Source organism: Pelodiscus sinensis, chromosome 3, assembly GCF_049634645.1.
Source record: "Pelodiscus sinensis isolate JC-2024 chromosome 3, ASM4963464v1, whole genome shotgun sequence".
NCBI classification, from domain to species: Eukaryota; Metazoa; Chordata; order Testudines; family Trionychidae; genus Pelodiscus; species Pelodiscus sinensis.
This window is the reverse complement of record NC_134713.1, coordinates 103,510,408-103,536,904: the sequence shown is the minus strand read 5'-3', so window position 1 is coordinate 103,536,904 and position 26,497 is coordinate 103,510,408. Positions and strand designations below refer to the sequence as shown.

Below are 26,497 nucleotides of genomic sequence, written 5' to 3'. Positions count from 1 at the left end.
GACAATGTAGCACTTTAAAGACTAACAAGATGGTTTATTAGATGATGAGCTTTCGTGGGCCAGACCCACTTCCTTTTGATCTGAGGAAGTGGGTCTGGCCCACGAAAGCTCATCATCTAATAAACCATCTTGTTAGTCTTTAAAGTGCTACATTGTCCTGCATTTTGCTCCTAAAACTGGTGATTTTGCTCAGCTCTGAGTCATATTAACCTGGTAGCAAAGGGAAGTCTGCGCAGATATGAAGTTTGAAATTTAGGCCTATCAACTCAGCAACTTTCATTTATTCCAAAAAGGGGGGCAGCAGGAAGAGAGAAACACAATGGAGGAAATAGCTACTTATGAGATGGATCTCATAGCCTGCTCCAACAGGGTTTATATGGAATGTAAACCTCTCAAGAGACCTCAAAGCACACCACCAAAAGGAAAAAAAAAATATTTGTGTAGTCTCCCTCTTTATGCATGTGTACAAAACCTCAAAACTTTAAAAACCAAGTAACATGACAAGCAGTACAAGACACTTGCCTACCTACACTATAAACAGTGCCGGTATAGTTAAGATTGGCTAGCACTTTTCTAAGCACGTGCTCAATTGTTTATGTGTTTGCCACATGTATTGTGCTCTGGATACCGGTAAAAATAAAATCCAGGCAAAGGCAAAAAGAAAAAATAGAACACAACAGTACACAAACATGAGAGCGATCCATTCTAATGTTACCACATAACGTTCCCTTTCTTCTCCCTAAACAGCCATTGAATTCATAAGCTACTTTTGTGCACCATTTTTCCTTCTCTGATAATCATACTTTATTTGTCCCCTTCTTCCCTGATCACAGGTAAATTGCTAAGGGGTGATGTTAGATGGTTGCATAGATTCCAAGGCCAGAAGGAACCATTGTGACAATCTAGTCTAATTTCCTGCCTAACACATCATAGAACTTCTCCAGATCATTCCTAGACCAGATCATTTAGAAAAGTATACAATCATGATTTTAAAATTGTCAGGGATGGAAAACCCACAACTACCCTTAGTAGATTAACTTTAAATATTTAAGCCTTATTTCAAAGATGCAAGGTGATATTACCTGTTGTAATGTCTAATTATAATTTACTTTAAAACTCTTCATTGCTGCAGTTAATTAACAGGGGGTTTTGTACAAAAGAGATGGTGGCTGAGGACAAAGAGAGTTCTGTTGTTGTAAGAAAGCAGCCACTGGACTTAAAACTTTCTAACTGAAAACTTTCTAACCCCACCCCTACCCCGCGTTTTATGAAAATTATCTTGTGAATATGCCTTTGCAGAACTCAAAGATGCTTTATGTAAAGTACATCATGTGACATGTATTTTGAAAGTTGTAATCCACTGAATCCGCATATCCTATTTGTGTGTATCTTTTTTGTATGTGAAGTTAGAAATATTAAGTGAGAGGCTATTTTATTAGTCCATGTATTCTAATAAAAAGCATTAGTGATCCTTCAGGAACTTAATGGCTGGGTGATTAAGTCAATGACATGTGAATGGTTTTGTTTTTCCTGTAACTCCAAACTGTTGTTCGTTCTACAAAGACTTGAGACCATGCCACCTGATGCTGGAACCCATTTTGGATCTGGCACTTTTCCACTCATCATGAGAAATATTTGAAATGAGCACAAAGAATTCCTGCCTTGGACAAATTGAATATAAAGGAGAGACAAGTGAGTAATTGGGGCTAGCAGTAATAGGAGTGAGCAGGAGCAGGGCACAGATTTATAGATGCTATGTGGAGAAGGCAATACATAGGGATTAATGATATTTCTGCATAATGATAAGGTTTATTGAAGTAAGTAACTTTATTATTTTAGCCTGTCTTTGTGCTCACAAAGTCAGCAAAGTCTCATAGGGGTAACTGTATTATTAGTCTGCCAATTAAAAAAAAACGTAAAAAACAACCATGGTCCTGTAGCACCTTGGGGTACAGCAACACTTTCGAAATAACTAATGTTATTTTGAAATAACTTAGTCCACGTCTGCACGCAGGCAGTTATTTTGAAATAATGTTGAATACTGTCAACTGTCAAGCTGGAGGACTTTTTATTCTGACTTCTGTAACCCTCCTTATATGAGGAGTAAGGGAAGTCAGAGGAAAAGTGTTCTATTCAAAATAAGTGCTATGTAGATGTTCCAATTTCAAAATAAGCTACGCAATTGTTATAGCTCAATTTGCATAGCTTATTTCGAGTTAAGCCCTGCTGTGTAGATGCACCCTTAGGGTATGTCCACACTGCATTCCTCTTTTGAGAGAGGAATGCAAATGCAGACAAATGAAATTGCAAATGAAGCGCGAATTTGAATTTCCTGCTCTTCATTTGCATAATCGCAGCCGGACGCTTTTTCAAAATACCCTATGTTGAGATAAAAAATGCTGTTTACACATGGTTATTTCAAGAAAAAAAACCTTCTTTCTAAATAACCCTTAAGCCTAATTTTATAAGGAGTAATGGGTTATTTCGAAATAAAGGTTTTTTTCGTGAAATAACCACGTCTAAACAGCATTTTTATCTCAAAAAAGGGTATTTCGAAAAAGCGGCTGGCCGTGATTATGGAAATAAAGCATTGGAAATTCAAATCCGCTCTTCATTTGCAATTTCGTTTGCCTGCATTTGCATTCCTCTCTCAAAAGAGGAATGCAATGCAGATATACCCTAAGAGACTAACAAAAATATATAAATAGTATCATGAGCATTCGTGGGCACAACCCACTTTTGAAGAACCATTGTTTTTTAAATTGTCAGTGAGTAGCTTTCAACTTTCCCTAATAGTTACCCGATGTAATTCTCCAAACAATATCTAAAAATTATTCTTGATCTGTGCAATTTTTTGTTCTTTGTAAGTTTTAAATACCTGAAATTCAGTCTCTGTAGGTTAGCATTGGCTGGATGTGCAGGTCAGTTTTATTTGTGTTCCTTCATTGGAAATATGTAGCTGTTAGTAGGGTCATTTGAACTTAATTCTCATCTATGAATTGGAAATTCGTTTCCCTTAAATATTCTCTTATATTTTCTCAGCAATTAATATGAATATTTCCTGTTAGTAAATTCAGCTGCAAAAATATTTTCAGACATGAGAGGGGCACTACAGAAAAAAAAAATCCTTTTTTTTTTTTTTTTAAATCTGAGCAAATATGTACAGGGAGAAACAGAGGTATCTGTCTAGCTCTGGTTATGAATTACCACTTCTCACACATATAATGAAACTTAGAAATATTTTATACCTTGCTGCCAAGTACTGGCATTCAAAACCCATGAATATGGCCCCTCATTATTCATAAGATTGACTTAAAAATAATGAGTTTTTGAAAAATAATTAAAATCTTGATTTGCTTTCTGTTTTTTTAGCCATTTGAGTACCCTGGAAGTTACATTTCCTCACCTTTCTCTATAATGATGAGGGCTACAAACTTAGGACTTTTCCATCCAAACACTTCGTTTGCATCAAGCCGGAGTGTAAATTTATCCCATTCTAGCCTGCTGCACACCAAACATACTTGTGAACCTAGCTGCTCTCCATTAATATTTCCCTAGTGTGCTTTATTTGATATCCTTTTCAAATAGAGGTACATCAAAGCATACTGCAAAAAATATATAGTGCACAGAACAGGGTACATATAGTCCCTTAATATATAGCAGGCTAGGGTGAAGTAAATGTATAGCCCAGCATGTCACAAACTAAGCTTTTGTATAGACAAAACCAGAGCCTCTTCTGTAATTACATTTTCAGGGCTTGCGGATTGAAACACCATGAGACTACAACATGAGAAAACAGCACCATAAAAATTAGTGACTCTGTGCAAAATTAGTGACCTGCAATATCAATCCCTTCAAGATAGTTACTGTTATAAGAATTTGAGTCAAATTTTTGGAATATGTTTACTGTTAACACACTGGATCCTGCTCCCATTAAAGTTCTTGACATAAGTAGACGCAGGATCCATTTTAAACAAGGATTGAGTGAACTATACCCAGTATCTGTGCTCTTACAGACCTGATGAGTACATGCTACTGGACACTCATTTTAGGCATCTATACTGGACCCAAGCCCTGGGGACCCATGCTCTCTTTTGGCTTTATGGGTGTACGCAGAGTTTAGGCTCTCGGCCATGTTATAATAGAGACCTGCAGTCCAATTGTCAAAGCCCTGATGCTAGCTCTGACTCTCCACACCTCACCAGGAACTGCTGCTCATTCCCAGAGTCAACCAAGTCTGTTATGCTGAGAGAACTTTGATTGCATTGGTCACAGACCTCTTTGAGATAAGGTCTGAATGCACCCTTCAATGAATATAACTGTCAGAGTGATTTAATCACAAGACCCTAAACTAAAATAAAAGGAGGTTGTGAATATACCCAGGAGTTTTGGATTGGAGTGGGCAAAGAAATTTTGCTGGGTGCGTGCATGCGTGTGAGAGAGACAAGCTGAAAACTATGGGTAGTCTACACTGCACAGCATTTAGTGAGAAGGCTCTGACAACACCACCTTTTTGCTAAAGTCAGTGTATGTGAACATTGTTGGCACTTTTGTAGACAAAATACTTCCTTCTTCTATGAAGGGGTTCTGCTTTGTCAGCAGGATTGCAGTGTTCACTTTCACTTGCCACAGCAAAACATTGTTGTTCACGGGTAAGTAAGTACCCACAGACCTCAAAGTTTTGTCGATCAAGTGCAAGTGTAGATAGGCTCTATGAGAGACTCAGAAGAGGCAGACAGCCAAGCAGCAGCCTGCAAGTATAGTGTAACCTTGGGAAAAAACTAGAAAGACATTTTTGTTCTTGGTTCCTCCTGCATTCAGAGAAGCAGAACGTTGTGTCTTGTAAATAAACAAAATACCAGTCTCCATCAATTTCTACTTCCAACTGTAATAGCCCCAGGGCCCAGAACTTTGACTAGCTGCTGTGGTAGAAAATAAAATATAACTAAGCTAAGCTAACTTTACATAAAAACCCTCCTACCACTGTCCTTATGCCCAGAGTTCTTTGGATTTTGGTCAATTTAAGGCCACCCTATCTTCCTGGCCAGTTTTGACGCCTTTTTCTGGTTGATGAAAGAATTCCTAAGGCTACAACATATCTTTTTTTCCCTAAGACTACAACATATCCCCTTTGTTGTGTAACCTTTCTGCTCAGCCTCAAAGCTCCTCTCAAGTGATCAAGATCCCTTATCTAGCAATCCATTGCTCGGTTGCTGCTCAACTGAAGACTAGACTGGGAAAATGTATTTCTTGCATCTTGTTATCATATCTATTATGTGCAAAGGCAAAATCATTCAATGCTAATTACTTTTTGATTGTCCTATCGTGGCTTCTAGACAGGGTTCCCAAGATACATGAACATGCTTTGCTAGGAAATGGCTGATTCAATACCACTGCAGTTCATAGTTATACAACAGAGTTCATTAAATCAGTCGGAATTCACAAGTTGTACATAGATTCTCCAAACTGTACACATTCACAATTGAAAAAGAAACTGGTGGGTCTGGGCAATAACCCCATATCCAAATTCTGTAGGGCTATGTCTAGACTGGTATGATTTTCCGCAAATGCTTTTAACGGAAAAGTTTTCCGTTAAAAGCATTTGCGGAAAAGAGCGTCTAGATTGGCACGGACGCTTTTCCACAAAAGCACTTTTGGCAGAAAAGCGTCCGTGCCAATCTAGACATGCTTTTCCGCAAAAAAGTCCCGATCGCCATTTTTGCGATTGGGGCTTTTTTGTGCAAAACAAATCTTAGCTGTCTACACTGACCCTTTTGCACAAAAGCTTTGCACAAAAGGACTTTTGCCTTAACAGGAGCAGCATAGTATTTCCACAAGAAGCACTGATTTCAGACAGTAGGAAGTCAGTGTTCTTGCGGAAATTCAAGCGGCCAGTGTAGACAGCTGGCAAGTTTTTCCGCAAAAGCACTTGCTTTTGCAGAAAAACTTGCCAGTCTAGACACAGTCTAGAACTTTATGGTAATTCAGAACTTTATGGTTATTGTGGGCCAAAACTCTGTACCTGAACATATTGCAATGATGAAAAGATTTGAACATGAATCTGAAAGATACAACTTTGGCTCATGTTTAACAAACACCCCATAATGACAGTCTGTCCATCATTCGATAAAATAAACTGCAGATCTAAATGGAATATTGTTTTATACTGCAATATATATAATATATAACACAATACATTTTTGGAGGTTGGGTTTTTCAAATCATTGGCTACTGTAATATTTTTATCCAGATTACGTTACATGGTTTTAGAAAGAATAACTAGCTTGTATAGTACCAAAGACTATTAGAAAAATGTTGGTAGGACATACAGTTCAGTATGGGTCAGTTTCACGTTAGACAAAAATTTAGATCCCTTCTTATTTTATCTCAACTGGTTAACTCATCCTCTGTCACAATCCATTTTTGGCTTGCTATTCAAACTGTGACCTGAAATCAATAATCTCTACATTATTGAAAGAAACCCAGACTAACATATTAAAAGCTCTACCCTCAACTCTGCCCTTGGGAATCAGCACAAACACTGAGAGAGTTATAGAGTGAGTGGATGTAAAAGCTGAGGAAGGCTACAGATAAGGAGTTACATTATCTAGAAAATTTTTAGAACAAAACTAAAAGGAAAAAACTGTTATGAATGCAGAACATATATAATATTTATGTATATATAAAAAAAGGTTGACACTTTTAGAGGCTTCTTTATATGCTTTTCTGAAATGGAAATACTTCACTTCATTAGCTGAATACAGTTTACATTTTAAAGAGCCACATGATACTAAATATGACATTATCAATTATTTCTAAACCACAAAACGAGCACGTTGAAACTTTTTGCTTGTAAGTAACATTGAAAAGGCACAATTTCACTTAGGCTACGTCTACACTGGCCCCTTTTCCGGAAGGGGCATGTAAATTTCACTAGTCGTCGTAGGGAAATCCGCGGGGGATTTAAATATCCCCCGCGGCATTTAAATAAAAATGTCCGCCGCTTTTTTCCGGCTTTTAAAAAAGCCGGAAAAGAGCGTCTAGACTGGCCCCGATCCTCCGGAAAAAGTGCCCTTTTCCGGAGGCTCTTATTCCTACTTCAAAGTAGGAATAAGAGCCTCCGGAAAAGGGCACTTTTTCCGGAGGATCGGGGCCAGTGTAGACGCTGTTTTCCGGCTTTTTTAAAAGCCGGAAAAAAGCGGCGGACATTTTTATTTAAATGCCGCGGGGGATATTTAAATCCCCCGCGGATTTCCCTACGACGACTGCTGAAATTTACATGCCCCTTCCGGAAAAGGGGCCAGTGTAGACGTAGCCTTATTGTTCATCTCTGAGACTTCTATTTAAACCCACTTTGAAGTCTCAAATAAAATGAGTTAAACTGTTGGACTACAAGCTTCTAAATCATAATAGGAACAAAGATTGCAGCAGACTAAAGGGATTAAAGTAGTTGCAAAATGAAGTCCTGATCTATGTGCTTAACTATACTATTGTGGGTAATCCTCTGAGGTTCTCATGGTAGTAAAATTAAATATGGTGCATTAATGTTTGCAAGATTGGGGCTGAACTGAAATCAGTTCACGCTGAAAAATTCAAACCCAGATTTTGAACACATGGGGTACTGAGATCTGGGATCTCTTTTTGTTCAGGCTCATCAACTTGATGATTAGCACAATATAAATGCTCATCTTTAACAGCTTGAACAGTGCATCTGGGCACAGTTTGGTGAAACATAAAATACTTTTTTAACAGCTTGTTTTGGTGTCTGCAAGGGAGATGTAATTTGGCTTAGTGCTGAATAACAGACAGGCACTAGTTCTTGAAATGTGCCTAGACATTCCACTAGCTAACCAATACCAAAGTGCAATCATTAAGTTTGTTAAGGGTGAGTCCCACATAGGTAACAATGCACTCCAAAAGGGCAAGCTTGAGAAACATGAAGAAACTGGCTAACAGCAGTCAAAAAGATAAAATAAAATGCCTATTAATCACAGAATCAGCCTGGAACCTAATTAATATCAGTACAAAAGAGGTAAGAGGTAAAAAGAAAGGAATAATTCAATTTTTCTCAACCAGCCCTTAAAAAACATATCTATATTTGTCTATCTTAAAAAATAGGTACTGAATTAGTGGAGTCATCTGGTATTAAAAATAAATAAAATCAATAGGGCTAATAATGATAATAAGCATTACACTTGATAGTAAATGCTTGCAGAATCAGACCCTTAAATTCTTGAATCATTTCTGTGTATCTCTTATCTTTTTAAAATTAAGGGTGAATTAGGCCCTGTCAAACTTTAGGGAAGTGCAGATCAAGACTGAAACCCTTTGCTTCTGTTTCACTGCTATTTAAAAACACTATCATTGAAAATAATAAAAACTATATAGATAATTAGAAGACTTTATTCTCCATTCCTGTTATGCAGGCAAATTTCACAAGCATATAAAAATATTCAAAAATGTAAATAGCTTAACTCACCTTCAATCACATTTTTATAAAATCCACCACTATGACATAAGTTAAGCATTTTAATTTTTGCTATTTTAGGAATTCTAGGAGGAATTTGCCATCTTGGGCTTTAAAGCCCAATGCATTGCCATTTTGCAACCTTCAACAAAAAAACCAATACTAAGTAATTTTGTAGAGTGGTTCCCCAGGCAAACAAAGATAAAGTAATAAAGAACATCCAAGTTGTCTCATTTGATTTTTTTTCCTTCTCCCACCCTCCCATTTTTTAAACAGATCTTTTCTGTCTTGAAAGATTAAAAAATGCATGAGAAAAGCAAAAAGAGACGCCTTCTCAGCAAGATCTATCCAAATCAAACACCTTCTGTGTCCTTATGTTGCCTCTTGGTGTTTTGTTTACACACTGCTATCAGTAATAAAAGTCAAGAGAAATGGAGATTAAAGACTGAAGGGAGTTAAAACAGAGTTTCATCAAAAAATGTAGTTTGTTTATCTCTACCTTATTAAGGATGAGGTATTTTTTCTTCAGTGCTGTTGATTACTTTCAAGTAAACTAGAAGCCAGAAAAACTGAATAAATATTTTAATAGTGGTGTTGAAACAGATGGAGGTGCAATCAGTCATTCATTTGAAGGTGACCTTTTATGTACAAAAAAGCCAACAATTCACTCATTTTCTGCCAATACCTATCCAAAGCTCAGTTTGTTCAGGTTTTGTTGCAAAAAAAATCTAAAGCAAAGGTCTTTAACTGCAAAAAGATGCCAGTGCTTGACTAGATAGCTATGCACATGCTAAATAAGTGGCTGCATTAACAGTCTGTCCACATTGCCCCTCTCAAATGAGATAAATCTGCTGGTAACAAAGCTCAGCTGTAGTAAGTCCATAAGCAGCAGAGAAATCATTAACACTGTCAAGGCTATCAGCTACTTAACCTCAGGTTTTACCAGAGCTACATTGACAAGACAATGTTTAGATCTGGATTAGGTTAGAGTTTGGGTTTGAGGTTGAAGCAGAGCTAGGCTTCAGATTAGCTACAGCTAAATTCCTGTGAGCTATTTCTGATGAATTTTTGGCCCAATAAACTGAAAACCATCTGCCATTTTTGTGAGATATCTACCATATTGGGCTAAAATCCCAACTAAGGCTGAAACTGATAATGGTGTGGGGAATCAAATTCTCATTTTGGCTTCAACTATTAAATGAGCAAATTAGAGCTGAAGATTTGAATCTATATCTTCTTCTCACAAATGAAAGGAGGTTGATTTGAGGCAGCAGTGTTGGTCCATCTCTACTATAAACACCAGTTGAACTGACAATTTCTTTCCTGCAGAGGGACTCACTAAGCTATAAACCTTCTTGTTTGTTTGAACAGTAACTACTAGTGACATCTCAAAACAGACAGGCAAAACCCTCACCTCAGACACATTTTACAACAGCAGGTAAAGATCGTGTTGTGTCTGCCTCAGAACAGGTTAGAGAATGCCTATGCTGATGCAATGCAACTGTGGATGTAACACTGAAGTGTAAATTAGAACATTTTCCAGCTCTTTTCAGTGATTTAACTGAAAATAATAAGCCTAATGCATCATTTTAAAAAAATAAAGTGAGCTGACATTTCTGTGATCTAAGCATTCTCAAATGATTTATGTTAAATCATGCAGCAGGTGGTTCAACTCTGAGGATTCATCACAACAGAGCTTTTCTTTTTCCCAATTAAAAATACACAACAATAAAGTAAAATGAGATGGATTTCAGGCCAAACTATGACTTTGTATCATAATATTGTCTTAAGTGTTTACAAAGGAAAACAGAAATCTTGCCTAAATTAACAGACTCGTCTATCCCAGGGGTAAACAAAGACCAGCCGATGGGCCAGATATGGTTTGCTAGGGTTATCACCTGGTGGGCCAGCCCCACTATGGCTGCGTCTAGACTGACATGATTTTGTGGAAATACTTTTAACAGAAAAGTTTTTCCGTTAAAAGTATTTCTGCAAAAGAGAGTCTAGATTGGCACAGATGCTTTTGCGCAAAAGCATCCGTGCCTAGTATAGATGCGCTTTTGTGCAAGAAAGCTCCGATGGCCATTTTGGCCTGTCTACACTGGCCCTCTTGCGTAAGCATTCTTGCTTAAGAGGGCTTATCCCTGAGCGGGAGCGTCAAAGTATTTGCGCAAGAAGCACTGAAATCTTACATTAGAACGTCAGTGCTCTTGCACAAATTCAAGCAGCCAGTGTAGACAGCTGGCAAGTTTTTGCTTTGGTGCAAAATCTTGCCAGTCTAGACACACCCTATATGTATCCATGCCTCCACAGGTATGGGTGATTGCAGCTCCCATTGGCCACGGATCACCATTCGCAGACAATGGGAGCTGCAGGAAGCAGTGCAGACCGGGACACCACTTCCCACAGCTCCCATTAGCTGGGAACAGTGATCCACAGCCAATAGAAGCTATAGTCACTTGTACCTGCAGAGACACAGGTAAATATAGTGGCATGGGCCCACCAGGGGCTAACCTTGATGAACTGCCACTGTTTTATTGCCCACCCCGATCTATCCAGAAAATAATATGATTTTATGGCCCAGATCCTCAGAAGCATTCAGGTGCTTAATTCTCATTGAAATCAATGAAAATCAGGCTACTACCTTTGCTGATCTAGGCTTGTGTGCTTAGGTGGTTAGGCAGATGTTTAGATGTTGGTGGATGTTTAAGATGAAAGTTCTCCTAGCTTTCATGGGGTGAGTCAATTCATTTAATGCTTGAGAGGTTTGGTGTTACTGGGTGGATAAGCACACTCTACTCTACTGAGTAGCAGCATAATGTCATTCCCTCTGCTCACTCTCCATACCACTGTACCATATACACATAAACAGCTGAGATCTAGATAGTGCACATCCACAAGTGAAACAGCCAAAGAAAGAAGTTAATGATATGTCTCTTGGGATGTCTCCTTCAATTTTTTCCATTAAGACAAGTTTTTCTCCTGTGGGAAAAGGAGGACACCTGGCTCCTGCTTACATGGATTTCCAGGGATCTACTCAGGACACCTCTTTGTGAAGCGGTCTCTGTGTCTCTGCATCAGATCATGGATTCTTGGTAGCACGATACTAACAAAGTGGCTCTTGGAAGGTTCTCCTTTATCCCCTTCCTCAACTCAAGCAACACAGAAAGTTCCCATCCTGCAAAGGTCTCTCCTGTGCAGAAGGGGTGCCCGGGGAAGTTAATACAGCCGAGGAATGTGTTAACTGCCTGGCAGAATCCCCCCAAGTTACAAAAAAAAAATGTTTCACTCTCTCCTGTCTCTTGCCAACATGTGGACCAGTGGGCCTGCAGCAAAGTCCAGCTGCAGGTCCAGCATGGGGAGAAAGCTGATCTTCCTTCCATGGAGTGGGAGGCAGACCACAGGCACAGAGCACTCTGCTTCCAGATTGATGGGGCATGATCTGGCCTTGAAAGACCGACAAATGTTCCTATTTTGGTAGCTTCACTTGGATGTACCTGTTCACGTGACCCACTCCTGCTATCTTCTCTTTGCTTACAAACCACTAAATTGCCTATGTCTCCTGAACAGGTCAATGCTGCTCATTTTAATGTTGTTTTTTCACAAAATCAGTTCACTCCTGTTAGGACAGGCTTTGTTCTATAGCCTTTCTTTTTGAAGACAATTTCCTACAAAGATGTGTAATGTTCTGCCTTAAATGTATGAAGAGTTTTCTGAGTTGAATTTTATGCATCTCTTTCAGCCCAAAAAACAAAAAACAACCCTCTCCCTTAGCCCATCACTAAGTTCCCCATTATGAGGTCCCTTCATTCTGAGGGAAAATACGTGCAGTTTTCTAAAGTTCTCTTCATATGTGTGGGTTTAACTTAATAACCAACAAATTCTCTGCCAAGAATCATCTCCCATATTTGTAGAAGCATCTATTTAGTATAGAGAGGCCCTTCCTTCTCTTACTTCATTGGTTCTAGTCCTTAACCTTTAGTTATGCCTGTTATGTGGGAGTGGGAGGCAGACCACAGGCACAGAGCACTCTGCTTCCAGATTGATGGGGCATGATCTGGCCTTGAAAGACCGACAAATGTTCCTATTTAGCCCTTTGGGCTAAAAACTGGACACATGAGCCAAGTTTTGAGCCTGACTGCTCTTCTTCTTAGAAAATCCTGCAGGATGGGCTAAGAAAGAATTACTTCTTTAATTGTTTCAGCAGGCTGGAGATTGTTACGCTACAGAATAGACCACGGGGATGGCTCCCAAACACTGCAAATTTCCAGGAATTGTCCCCAGATCCAGAGGGCCACACTTTCTAGAGTGGCTCACATCCAAGAATACCAATCTCAGGACAGTCTCTTAAGATGCAGAGAACAAACCTCAAATAGATGGCGAGTTCTATACTCATGAAAAGTCTATATCTAAAACACTGCATCAGTGCAATTGCTCCGATGCAGCTGCACCTCATTAGATCACTTTAATGAAGACTCTAAGGTGATGGGAAAGAGCTCTCCCAGCAGTTTAGTTAATCTGTCTCTTTGAGAAGCAGTAACTGCTGGACAGAGAAGCTCTCCAGCCAACATAGCATTGTCAGTGTGGAGGATTAGATTAATATAATTGTTGCTCAGGTGTGTGGATTATAGCAACGTAGTTATAACACTATAGGTCTACAGTGAAGACCACATCGTAGATTTCATCAACCAAATGACAAGTGTAAACTCTTCAGGCACTATACAACCTTAACATTTCAGACTTGGAATGTCACAGACTTGCACATTCCAATCTATGTTGCCACCTAGGCAAGCTTGACCCTGTGGTAGATGGTCACTTTACACAAAAGATCACAAAATATTCTGATTACTCCCAGTCCCAAAGGACCTGTCATTTACCTGAGCTCCATTTGCACCTTAGAAGCCACACCAAAGACAATGTTTATAGCCAAACCTATAGTAAACTGAGAATTTATTAATTGAGAAAATGTAACAAGTTATTTACTGATTTAGGCAGGTAAATGTAAACATACAAGAGTTGCAGTCTTAGGTTTCAGATGATGACAGAGCTGCTGAAATATCCCAAGACTATAAATCCCTTAGTACTAACCCTGGTTAATCCTGAAGCTGTATTGCTTATGTCTAGAAATCTTTGCTCCTAGAACACCCCTGAAGAAATGGATGTGCAGAAGCACTCCCACCATCAGCTTGGACTTTGAAGATATGAGGATAAAATCTCTAACCAGCAGGAATTTAGGCCTTTTTATATTTTTTGGACTCCAAGTGGCAATCATCACACTCCTCATTCTTTGAAGGCTCAAAATGGCCCACTTTCATTCAGCAGGTCTGGTGGGCTGGAGATCAGCCCTTCTTGTGGGTGTAAACTAGAACTGTGCTTTTGGTGTTGTTTCTATCCTAACTGGATTTTGCATTTCAGAGCAAATGTTTTTACAGTTACAGAACAAACACTTAAGTAATACCTCAGAGCATGTGGTTCAGATAGTATAAGTGAGATAAGTGCATGCAGTAACTTATAATCATTTCACAAAGTACAAACACTTTGTTAGAAGTCTAACACCTACTTTGGCAATACTAACATACAGGTGAGTCAGACTGGTTTCCAACTGTGTGTTTGATAGTGTGAAACCTCATCTGCAGCATCATACAGGGAATCAGGGGGAGGCCAGGCCATCTGTTCAGAGGCCCTGTGCCTCCACACTGGCTGTTGAATCCTTAGTGTCTCTAATGCCTGACAGGACAAAACCAATGAAACACAAATCTATGACCTCCAAATCTGGAGGTTCTACGCTGTAATAGGGAATTAATTATCTTTCCAGGAGAATTTCTGCAGCATCAGTGGGGAACCAACACTCATCTTCCTATATTGGTTCTGACCTACTTTTCCCCTGGCACACTTGCTTTCCAGGCATCACTTCTTGAACATGCACACAGAGTCAAAAGAAGGGAGAGAGCAAAGAGATGATGCCATAGAACTGATTAACTCTTATCCCTGCAGAATGAAGAAATCTCAACTTTGAGTGACCTCTGTGCACCTCGATTTTGGTGGTATGATTGGGCCCTTTAAAAACAATGAAGTTTTCAGTTGCATGCCTTATACAGGAGACCCTCGTGATTTGACGAATCATCAACAGCACATCCACCATGAATGGTGAGGGTTTCCTGTATCTCCGTTTTATAGTATAACAAATACTGTATTCTCTTTTTAAAAAGTCAGTTGTAGCTCCAAGTCATCATCATTAATGACAACGCTAATTTTGCAAAGCAATTAGTTCTTAGATTAGACTTGTAGCTTTTGCTGTCCTGGAAAAGGAAAACGTTTTAAATTTAATCGGAGAGTTGATCTTGAAGAAACAACTATCAGGTGTGACCAGATCAGCAGTTACATTTTCTATCATTTATTTTTAGTACAGTAATTATTATTTATTGCAAATATATAATTGCTCTATTTATCAAAAGTTTCAGAAGCAGCATTCTCTTTCTATATTCTTGCCCACCTTCAGCCAATAAAATAATATAAAAATAGCCTTGTAGTTCTTGTGACCTAAGTTGAACCTCCCTGGTCCAGCACCCTCAGGACCTGACCAGTCTTGGATGAGGGATTTTGCCGGACCAGGGGCAGTCATATTTGCCCCCTACTACTGGCCCCCCCAGCACTGGACCAGATACGAACCTCCTGGCCACTCCCTCACCAGCCCCACTTCCCTACCAGTCCCCCTGCCCTTCTCTGCTAAGCCAGGCAGTCCAGCTCCCTGTAAACTGGCCTCCTGGCCACACCTGGAAGCCCCACTGCAGCATGCCAAGCACCTGAATGCACTGGGCAGGCCCACTGCAGTGTGCTGGGCTCCTGGATGTGCCGAGCAGACCCATTGCAGTGCATTGTACCTAGCAGCCCAGTTGTGGTGCACCAGGCAGCCAAGCTGCAGGGAGCCCATCTGCCAGCCTTCCATCAGGACTTTCTAGTCCTGGACCATCCATGGTCCTGTCGGACCATGGATGTTGCCAGAGCAGGGAGTCCTAGTTAACAGAGGTTCCACCTGTATTCTAAATACATTCTATGAAAAAATAGCACATGGAGAGCATGATGAATAATCTGAAAGTGTTTACTCCTTAATTCAACAAATCTACTTGCAAAGGTAAGTACAGTACTGCAAAATAACTGCCAAGAGTCCTGAATGGATACATGTGATCCAAACACACTCGATTTACAAATTCCATGTTGGCATTGTATAACCTAGCATCACTGTCAAGCCTGTGGCATGAAATAACATAATGCGGTATGACAGGGTATAAGCAACAATGCAGTGAAAAGATACTGAATCCTTCAGACACACACAATGTTTTCAGGCCAGATATTATCTGCCTCCTGTATTCACTCCAAATACAAAGGATTGAACTGAAACAGATACATGCCCTATCCAAAAATAAGCAGAATCTTCACCTGGATTATGTTACACAATGTTGTGCAGATGGATTGAACTGGTTCAGAAAAATGTGAATATTTGGAGAGAGGAAATGGGTCCTCTTAGACTAAAGGAAGAATTCACTTAAGCTCTTTTTGAGGGAAACAAGGGGATGCGGGTTTATATAGGCCATAGAGTCTAAGTCCAGAAGGGACCAACAGATAATCTCGTCTGACCTCCTGTATATCACTGGCCATCAACACCACCTAGTACCCACACACTAAACCCATCAGCCAAAATCAGACCAAACGATTACAGCCCTCAGGGGACTAGACTACTATATGCCATGGTGACAAAATAAGAGGAACTAACATGCACCAGTGGCTGAGGTGCCTGCAATGGAAGGAAAATGTCTAATCAGATTACCCAGATAATCCTAGCAAGTGACCTGCACCCACACACTACAGAGGAAGGAGAAAAAAAATCCAAAGTCACTGCGAATCTGCTTCCCAAACCCACATAAGGTGATCAGTTAGACCTGAGCATCAGTCAGTCAAGCACGTAAAAGAGAGAATGATTGGTGTACCTCACCAGCCATTGTTCCATCTCTAGTAGTTTCCATCTGTGATGCTGCAAAAAAAACCTATGTGTGTGTGCATTTATATATGTGTATCTATATAATATAATATGAGAGAGAGAGAAAGAGAGAGAATACTTTGAGAGAGAGAACTCTTCCTGACCCCTTTTGTTGTCTGGCTGAAACCCTGAAGCACGAACCCCTAAGAACACATGCTATAAACCAGGAATGAGCCACAGAACTGCTCAGTCTTATCCCACAGTATCGCACGCAACCCCCTATCATACAATTGTATCCATACATTTGCCCATCTCTTTCTTGAAATTAATTAACTTGGTTGTCTCTCCCCCCACCCTCCTGCAGCTCATATTGGGAAATTGTTCCAGAACCTCATCCCTCTGATAGTTAAAAACTTTCTCTAATTTTCAGCCTGAAGTTGTTCATGGTGAGTTGAGATTTAAGGGTTGGCGATGCCTCGCACTAGTTCTTTACACAGGGGTGAATTTATTCATAACACAGGCTTTTCTACTCCTGTGTAGAAAGAAACAGACAATATTCCACTTGTGACATGAGCAGGATAACTACAATTGTTTGTTACTTTGGATGGAAATGGGTCCTGTGGTTTAAAACCTCTTTATTTGTGGCGGTGTTAATTCCATTTCATATCTACCATTTACTATTAATGGATCTGAGCTTAATCACCTGTTTGGGATGCTCATTTTCCTGGGGAGATTCCCTTAGTAGTGATTTTCTAACCCTCCATGGGAGGTTTCTCTTTAGACAGGGTGGTTTCCAAGAGCCATCTAAGATATGATTGGAGGCCTCCTGGAAAACATAGTTCTAAACTGAATCTAAATCTTATGTAGTAGGAAAGGGAAATTCCCCATAGTCGCTTGTTTATAATATATGGTTGTTGTCGGGTTTAAAGATTTGACAAATTTGGCCTGACTGCTAATAGGACATACCAGCACTGTCTTTACAGTCTTATGTTGTCTTATTTTCCTGTCCCTGAAACACTGTTTTTCCTCACGTCCAATAAAAGTTAGCTTTTTTTTTTTACTTGATGTTAGGGTCTTGAAGGAATTTTTTGCAGAAGAAACACTGCAGTGTTTAGTTTGGAGGCTCAGAAGGTAGTCAGAGAATAATTTACTTCCTTTGTTTCCTCATCATTTACCCCATGGTATCACACACTCCAGAAGGGGCAGGGCTTCGGGCAGAAGGGGTGGAGTAGAGGGCAGCCAGCCCTCGTGCTCTTCCCCTCAGTCCTCAGCTCCACTCAGAGTATGTAATACAGTGGCTCCGGCTTCCCAGGTAGCCCTCAGAGCCACCCAGGATGCATCGTGTCATTCCAGCAGCAATTTAAAAGACCCAGGGCTCCATCCTCCACCACTGTGGCAGTAGTAGCAGAAGCAGACAGACGCCCCAGGTCCCTTTGCATTGCTGAGCCCCAAGCCATATTCATCCCATCGCCAAGCCTTGGCTAGTATCTAACCTTACTCTCTCTTGTTGCAGATTATGCCCATTATTTCTTACCCTACCTGTAGTGGACAAGGACAATTGATTACCATCCTCTCACTGTTACAGGTTCTTCCTCAGGGTATGTCTAGACTACAAGCCTCTTTCGAAAGAAAGCATCTAAACTACAGCCAGTACTTTTGAAAAATCGAGCTGGTCAGTCTGGATGCTCTCTTTCAAAAAAACACAGTTCATGTTCAATAATGCCTTTTTTTGAAAGAGCACTTTTGAAAAAAGGCGTTATTCCTCGTAAAATTAGGCTTTCCGTGATCAAAAAAACTGCCGCATTCTTTCAATGTACTTTTGAAAGAATGCAGCGGCACTATAGACGCAGGGGAAGTTTTTTCAAAAAAGGCCACTATTTAAAAAAAACCTGTAGTCTAGACACACCCTCAGTGTTCTCTTCTCATAACTAAGCATGCCCAGTGGGTTTTTTTAACCTTTCCTCGTAGTTTTTTGGACAGATTTTCTAACCCTTTTATTATTTTTGTTACTCTTCTCAGGACTCTCCCCAATTTTTCCACAACTTTCCCAAAGCACAGCATTCAGAATTAGACATACTTCTCCCACTGAGGTCTCACTTGTGCTGAGTAGAACAGGTCAGTTACTTCCTGTGTCCTACGTACAGCACTCCTGTTAGTACACACAAACTGATATTAGTCTTCTTTTGCAACTGTACTACACTGTTGACTTCCACTCCATTTGTGATCTACAATAACCCCTTTTCAGCAGAAGTACTGCTTAGCTCATTGTTCCTTACACTATATTACTGCATTTGGTTTTTCCTTCCAAAGTAGTTGTCATCACTATTCTGTCTTGAATTCCATCTTGTTGATTTCAAACCAATTCTCCAATTTGTCAAGATGGTCTTGAATGCTAATCCTGTCCTCCAAAGCACTTGCAACCCTTCCCAGTCAGTGTTACCTGCAATTTTTTTTTAGATACTTTCCATTCCATTACCAAGTCATTAATGAAAATACTAAATAGTACTGGATTTTGGACTGATCCCCTTAGTACACTACTAGATACACTCTCTCAGTTTCACAGAACCCTTAATAACTACTCTTTGAGTAGGGGATTTTAGTCATTTGTGCACTTACCTTATAATAACTTAATCTAGAACAAATTTCCCTAGTTTGCTCATGTGGGAGAGTGCCAAAAGCCTTACTAAAATCAAGCTATCTCACGTGTACTTCCCATCCACTAGGTTAGTAACACTGTCAAAGAATGAAATTAGGTTGGTTTGGCATGATTTGCCTTGGCAAATTCCTGCTTGCTGTTTCCTATAACTCTACTATCTTTTAGGTGCTTACAAACTGAGTGGACCAGTATTTTGGGGGGGGGGGGAAAGATATATATATATATAGTATAAATAAAATATAACTGAACTTTTCACAAACCTTCTCCTCCTACACATGCAAACAGTAATACTTTGGGCGACTCAGACATCCTTCAGCCCATTAGGTGAATAATTATTTATTGATTAAGTTCAATGTTCTGTAACTAACAGCAACAAATAATGAAACACAAATAAGCAATTACATTTTAAAAATATGTTTCATTAACAGCAGGGGAAGAGTAGGTGGAAATAACCTCACTGACTCCCTCACATTCATTATTGAAGTAAAAACAATAGAAATGTAGCTTCCCAACCAGGGGAGCATAAACAGCTCCAAGGGAGGGTCGTGAACAGTTGCTTTTCCTTATGGCTAGTTGTTGGGAGAGGGAGAAGCAACCCCAAAACTTTCACTTTTGTAATGTGAGATCATTGTATGGAAAAGTTTGAGATCTATTGCAATAGACAGCATTCATTTAACAGCCCTGAAATTAAAGTTGCCGAAAATACATCAGTCAGTGTCGGTGTGGTTTACCATGAGGAGAGAAGCTAAAAAAGCACAGAAAAGAATCATACAAATGTAAGGTTAGAAGGGACCTCCTGAGGCCATCTAGTCCAGCTCTCCCCTCCCTCGCCGGCCAGGCTGAGACAGAAGAAAATATACCTAGACCATTCCTGACAAGTGTTTGTATAACCTGTTCCTGAAAACATCCAATGATGGGGATTCCCTTGGAAGCTATTACAGAACTTAGCTACCTTTATAATTAGAAAGTTTTTCTTGATATCTAATTTAAATTCCCTTTGTTACTGATTAAAGCCCATTACTTCTTCTCCTGCCTTCAGGGGACATGGACAACAGTTGATCAGCATTCTCTTTATAGCAGCCCATCACATATTCAAAGAGTGTTATTGTATTTCCCTACATTCCTCAGTCTTCTTGCACTCGGTGATTTTTTTTAATGTTTCCTCATAGGTCACATTTTCTAAATCTTTTATCATTTTGTAGCTTGTCTTGACTCTACAATTTGTTCACATCTTTCTAAAAGTGTGGAGCCAAGAACTGGACACAGTGCTCGTACTGAGGGCACATCAGTTCTAAGTAGGGCAGGGCAATTACTTCCCATGTTGTACATACCACACTTCTGTTAATATACTTCAGAATGTAATACAATCCAGAATAATCAGAAGTGTTGGTACTAGGGATCTGGGAGGGAGGCTACAGCACCCTCTAGCTTGAAGTTGTTTCCATTATGTAAGAACATAATAACAGCCATACTGGGTCAGACCAAAGGTCCACCTAGCCCCGTATCCTGTCTTCCAACAGTGGCCAATGCCAGATGCCCCAGGGGGAGAGAAGAGAGCAGGGAATCATCAAGTGATCCCGCTCCTTTCATCCATTTCCAGCCTGACAGACAGAGGTTAGGGACACTATTCCTACTCATCCTGGCTAATAAGTACGATGGACCTTTGCTTCATGAATTTTTTTTTCCTTCCTAACTGAAGTACTTTGAACTTGCTTTTATTGATCTTCACCTTACCAGCATCAGACCAACTCTCCAGTTTTTCAAACTCATTTTGAATTCTAATCCTATAGATTACCATGGCATGATTTGTTCTTGAGAAATCCATTATGGCTATTTCTTATAAGTCTGTTATCCTCTTGTCACTTACAATTTGATTGCTCAAAAAAATTGTTCCAGTATCTTCCCAGGTATCTGAGTTACACTGACTAATCTATAATTTTCTGAGTCCTTTTTGTACATAGGTTCACTCTACTCCAGTTCCCTAGGACCTCATCAGTTCTTATGTGCTCCCAAGATACTGGTTATTGCTTCTGAGATTGCTTAAGTTAGTACCTTAAATAATCTAGGCTCAGCTGACTTGAAAACCTCTAAATATTCTTTAACCTGTTCTTTCTCTATATTGGCTTGTGTTCCTTCTTCTTTATTGTTAATATTAATTGTGTTAAGCATCTGGCACAATTTTTTTGAATAAGGACTGAATCATAATAGGCATTAAATATCTTAGGCTTCTTGATGTCATCAATTATTTAGCATGCCTTCCCAGTGAGTGGAGGGTCAACACTTTCCTTCCTTTTAATGTAAAGAACCTTTTCCTACTGCCTTTCATGTCCCTTGCTAGGTACAATTATTTTTGTATCTTAATCTTTCTAAAATTGTCCTTGCATACTTGTGCTATTCTTTTGAACTCCTTAACAATTTGTCCTGATTTCCACTTTTTGTAGGATTTGTATTTTGATTTTCAGGTAATTAAAGAGTTCCTGGTGGAGCCATATTGGCCACTTATTATTTTTCTTATCTTTCTTTTGCACTGGGATAATTTCCAGTTATGCCTTTAATATTGTCTCCTTGAGAAACTGCCTGATCTCCTGCACTAATTTATCCATTACATTTTCTTCTTATGGTACCTTACCTACCAGTTCTCAGAGTGTTCTAATATCTGCTGTTTTGAAATCCATTTTATATATTTTGCAGCTCTCACTCCTTTCTTTCCTTAGGATCATGAAATCTATCATTTAATTATCACTTTCATCCAATCACATATATCTTGGCTCACTATAAGAGAGATAAATAGATGTGACAGGGACATCATATTTTCAATCAAAGAATCTATTCAACATTGCCTAGAGCATATTAATATTCCTGTTACATAAGAAGATAGCCAAAGTAGCATATATATGATGCTTTTAGATTGGTCCTATGCTTAAGTCCACTTGAAAAATATCAGTATATGAGGTTTTCTATGGTCAGCTTCAATGCATGTTTACAAATATCTATACTGTAGTCCAGCAAAATACTTGTATGAAATTATTCCTGCAAAACTGTTAGATCAAGGAAAAAGGCACTTGCTACATGTTCCAGTTTTCATTTTTCTCCCATAATGTTTACTTTATTTAGCATGTGCTTTCAGACACATTATATCATCCTGAGTACAAAGTGATATCATAATCAGTGATACTATGAGAATGACATAGATGAATCTTTCCATTCTGCTTATCGCTTTCTTCAGTTACATAAGCCATTGTTTATGTTATGATCAGAACAAATTTAGTGTAAAACTTAAATGGAGTGGAAAATACAAACATTGAAAAATACTCCATTGTGCATGTGTTATATCGAGTGAAAGAATACACATGAAGCAAAACCTGTGGTTAGTTGTTGTCTGAGTTTATTACTGAAACTAATCTTCCTGTACAACAATCTTACAAATGTCAGTACAGACTCAACTCTGATACTGTACGAAATATCAATTTTATTCTTTATTAAAAAATGAGACCTACCATACATGATTACCATGGGATCTCAGATATATAACCCTCATTGCTGCAGCTCACCTCTAACAGAATGGGTGTCATATTAACAATGTCAATGCTGATTTTAATTTTTTAAACACACTATATCATTAGCAGACAGAACTTTAGGATACTTTCTCTTTTCTTGAAATATTGTGTAATCAACACAAAAAGTTCTGGAAGAAAAAACACTGGTTATCAGGCTAGGGGTAACGTGGAAAAAAAAGATACTACTTACTCCCCCCCTTCATAAACTTTCTTCTTCCTTTCTGTTTTCTCTCCATTAGAAAGATTAAAGCATCTGGCATGTAGCCACAATGATAAATGCCTACTGCACAATCATGGTTCTCAGAGGAAAAACTGGACAAGGATGCAACCACCAGGGAAAGTGACCCAAGCCAATAAGAGGCATAGATAAAATGAGGAGAGAAGGAGAACAATAGATGAAATAATGAAGGGTAAGAACAAGAATATATAGGTAAAGTCAACATTAGTAACTTAATACTCAGAAGTCTGAATATTTTAAAGCAATCCTTAAGGTACAGTTCAGTGTTTATATGTCCTTTGTTACTATACTTGAATCAATGGAGTTATAGGAACTGTTACTCATACTGATTATTGAAAGCTAACAAAATATTGCATAAAAATTATAATCAAAACAGACTAATTCTAGCTGTGGTGATCATTTGGTCATGTGAACTTCCATATGACATCAACATGCTGTGAAGCACAATAGATCGGGCTACTTCAAATTTCCAATACACACTGCACACTGTAAACTATATTATACTATCCTAAAATAAGCCTTACTCCCATCAGTCACATGATCTGTAGTAGAAATAGGTCTGGCCACAATTTTTTCTACCAAACCCATTTTAATGAAAATATGGGGGGTTTATTATACAGTTTTTTTCACAATAGTGTTTTCTTTCCATAGAAAATGTTGATACTTTGTTGAAAAACTGACAACCCAAAAATCAAAATATTTTGTACAAAAACCAAAACATTTAAGCCAAAACACAAAATATTTCCATCTGGAAAAAGTGCCTCATGGCACTTGCTGTTTAGTTGCCTCATGTCCCCATTCTCCTCCATAGACTGGGCTCGCTGGACCGACTACATCTTCCATAATGTACCACAGTCAGTGACTCTCACGATGCACCATTTCCACACTCCAAGAGGGAAGGCAACAAAGCAGTCTGACCAGAAAGTCTAGCCTATAGAGAGGAATGGGAGCATGAGACATCAAAACCACAACTTCGATGAGGAAACATGACAGCATTTCCAAATGGAATTACTTGGGATGGTACTTGGTCCTGCCATGAGGACAGGGGCTGGACTCTATGATCTCAAGGTTCCTTCCAGTTCTATGAGATAGGTATATGTCCATATATTATATTAATACTTTGGTTTTTGGCTGAAAAATTTCAGTATTCAAGTTTCCACCCCAAAATCCTCATTTTCCATGGAAAATTTAGAAACAAATATCTTTTTTCTTTGTTTTCATCTAAATTTTCTTCAGTTGAAAAATCCTGACCAGCTTGTATCAGAAATATATTGTGCTTTCTAGCAACGTAAATCATAGCAACTTTCTACATATATCATAGTAAACATTTGATTTAAAAATTAACATTTAAAGTTAACCTAACAGTAGACACTAATTGTATTGTGGAGACTGCTTTAGTTTGTTTTTCCCATAGAAGAATAAAATAAGGACTTTCTGGGTCATGATGTGCTTTTAGAAAAATCACTACATTAAGTACCCAGTCTTGATTTCAAATTCACACATGTGGAGTCCACCAAAGGGAAATACATAATCAATTGCAGGCTTAGCATAATCCTACACTCAGAACTGAAGCTTAACTGACATGCTATTGTCCTCCAAAAGATGCTTTCAGACAGATGTTCTTGTCCAATTTTACTCTAGTCAAACATTCTCCCCTGGGAAGGTGCATTTGACTTAGGGATTGTTTATACACAAAACACTACAATGGTTCCACTGCAGCTATGCCACTGTAACACTTCAGTAGACACTATCTATACCAATGGGAGGGGTTCTCCCATTGGGGTAGGTAATCAATCTCTTTCCCCTGGTCCACACTAGGAGAAAAGTCCAAGTTAAGATACACACCTTCATTTACGTTAATTGCATAGCTTAAGTCAAAGTATCTTAACTTGAATTTTGGCCCCATTCACACTGCAGGAAGTCGAAGGGGGCACACTCTCCCTTCAACTTTCCTTATTCCTTGTAGAAGCAGGACTACTAGCATCAATGGAAACACCTCTTACTTTGAATTAGCATGTCTTTACCAGACCCACTTATTTGAACCCCGGAAAATTGACTGTGGCTGCTTTGAACTTATCTGTAGTGTAGACATGGCCTTTGAAAGTTGGTAGCTAGGTCAATGGAAGAATTCTTCCATTGACTTAGTGCTGTCTCACAAAGACTTAGGTCAGCTTAACAACATACATGGGTGGGAAAAGTTCACATCCCTGACCAACATAGTTAAACTAACTTAATTTTCTAGGTTAGACCAGGTCTAAACATAGGCTTCCCCGGCTGGGCTGCCACGGCCCGGCCTTGCTGCATGACGGTTGTTCACATACTATTACACACTAGTGTATATAGGCACGTGCATACTGGGTTCAGCCTTGTTAAACACTAAAAATTTGGTATTAATGAACATTCAGTCAAATTTTTAAAAACTGTCATTTCAACCAAATTTATGACACTTTTTGACACCAAGGTGAATTTTTGCTTTCATTCATTTTTGCAGAATTGTTCTTTTGTACATGCACATACTGATAAGAATGTAAATCACTTGTCAAAAAAACTGCAAATAGTGAAGACAATTATAAAAATCAAAATCTGTTTGCAAACAATTTGCAAGAAAGACAAAGGGTAAAATTTACTGGATAATTTACTTATGTGGAATAAATTGTGTGTGGGAACACCATCAAATATGTAGTTAAATACAATATTCTTTGCTTATATGTAACTTCACACCACTTTCAGAGAACAGTGAGATCAATTTAATTGAAAAATCCATCAGTGAAGGCCATCCTGTTTATCTGTTATGCTGTTTGAGGAATCTTAGCCTCAGAATACAATAGACCAATACATGATATGAATGTTGGACCCAATTCAATCCCCACTGAAGTCAATGGGAGTCTTTCAGTTGTCATCTATGAGCATTATATCAGGCCCAATATCTATCACTTGTGACGTGCTCTAGATAATTTTATTCCCTTCAGATATGAACTTGCATCTTATCTATTTTAGTTATCAATATTTCTAAAGTGCCGATCACAGAAACACTACACTGATTTCATAGGCACTTTTGGATACATAAAGAATCCAGAATCAGGTCCCTAATAATTAATGTCACTATAATTCCTCACCGGTTATTAATAAACTACAAGTATTCTTTAGGCTAATCAGTTGTTTTAAAAACATGCATGAGAGCACAATAACAAATGAAAATTGCTCAGTCAGAGGGCCACAGTATTGTGTAACATGTGGGATGGCTTTCAGTGAAATGAAAGGCATGTCATACTGTGTTTTTGACGGAGGCAAGCCAGGCAGCCAGTGACAACTCACAGACAAATAGACAGCTTGTGCTACACAGTGCTCTTCACTTCACAAAAAGGCTCCCCAAATGTCACAAAGCACGGCAAATATCTATTAGTTTTGTATGTCGTATTATTAGGATACACATAATTTGTAGTTACCATCAGTAAGGAAAAATGAGGGCACATATTAAATACTGTAGTGTATTGTATTGCCTTTCTATATGCGTGTTGAGTCATCTGCTTGGAGACTGAAATTTCGATCAGAGATAGTTTTATATGATAATAAAAGAAATACCAGTTACTAAGAAAGTCATCTG

At 38.9% G+C, this 26,497-nt stretch overlaps 1 protein-coding gene across 1 annotated transcript in view; it reads right to left on the bottom strand.

Moving 5' to 3' along the window:
* Window positions 1-26,497, bottom strand: part of GRM1 (glutamate metabotropic receptor 1) — a 227,535-nt gene that overhangs the window by 192,059 nt on the left and 8,979 nt on the right. The window lies entirely within an intron of this gene.